This window comes from Bison bison, unplaced genomic scaffold (assembly GCF_000754665.1).
Source record: "Bison bison bison isolate TAMUID 2011002044 unplaced genomic scaffold, Bison_UMD1.0 scf7180017864382, whole genome shotgun sequence".
Classification (NCBI taxonomy): domain Eukaryota; kingdom Metazoa; phylum Chordata; class Mammalia; order Artiodactyla; family Bovidae; genus Bison; species Bison bison.
In genome coordinates, this window is record NW_011494954.1 from 277414 (window position 1) to 278447 (window position 1034).

The 1034-nt window shown below is 51.9% G+C and overlaps 1 protein-coding gene across 2 annotated transcripts in view; it reads right to left on the reverse strand.

Annotated features, from left to right (window-relative positions):
• The window catches only part of LPHN2 (latrophilin 2), a 202110-nt gene extending 201559 nt beyond the window's left edge, over positions 1–551 (reverse strand). The window contains exon 1 of one of the 2 annotated variants that reach the window (XM_010857560.1): positions 377–551. The gene's annotated coding sequence lies outside the window, so the exon portion shown is untranslated. Of the gene's footprint in view, positions 1–121; positions 199–376 lie in introns of those variants that run through there. The other variant, XM_010857555.1, reaches the window with a different exon arrangement.
• Positions 552–1034: the final 483 nt, after the last annotated feature.

The window sequence follows — 1034 nt, forward strand, 5'->3', positions numbered from 1 at the left end:
CTCCCCGTCGACTCGCCCTCCCCTCGGTCCCGGGGCTCCGCATTCAGTCCACCCCCCACCTCCCCTCCGCATCAACACACCCATTCCATGCTGATCCCCCACCTCCCCAAACTCCACTCACTGCGCGCTCGATCCTCCGCGCGCTCCTGCAGCGCGCGCTGTCCATCCTGTCTACACACACGCACTTTAAAAACATTTATTTTATTTCTGGAACGGGGTGAAAGGTATTTGGGAGACCGCGAAACTCCGGCCTCCGAGGCGGGGCGCTGGGGGCTGGCCTGCAGCTCGGGGGTCCCCTCCCCGCTTCCCTCCAGGCTCGGGAGCTCTCTCCTTGCCTGCACTTCTGAGAGGCGCCCAGGATGCGTCTTTTACCCACCCCGTCTCCAGGTTTTCTCTTTTCTCCGCGCAGCGAGCCGGAGGCCCCGAAACTTTTAGTTTCCGCGGCCCTTCTTTTGTGTGACTGTTCGAAGGAGAAAGAACGTCTGTTCGCCTCGGCTGCCTCCGTCCGGCTGCGGCGCGCGGGGGACGCTCCAGGGTTAATGCGTCTTTGATACCTGAGATTTCCGGCGGGCTTGTTAATGAAAGTTACATTTTTTTTTAATTGCGATGACTTTTTCTTTGTAGTTACAGAGAGCTAGCCAAACTTTGACTTTATTGACTGTATTTCACAAGAGGGTTTTGTTTGTTTTTGATTAAATCCACCAGGATAAGCAAAGGAAGGAAAGGAGACTACAAGGCTCTTTTCTCGCAAGTGCATTCATCGCGCTATTTAGGTCTGTTTCCCTCATTTCCTTACATTGAAACTGCGTTTGCTCTTGTCCTCTGACCACACTTCCTTGCACCTCTCTGTTGGTAGTGTCAGCAAACAGCCGGGCAGCGCCTACGATGGACCCAAAATGAAGAGAACAGACCACGACGGAGAAAATCGTGCTTGAAAAATGTTTGAAACCCAGTTGTGTCCTTTGCATATGAATAAAATCAAACCTGGATTTTTTTTTTAATTACAAAATTTCTGAACTGAAAGTGACTACATT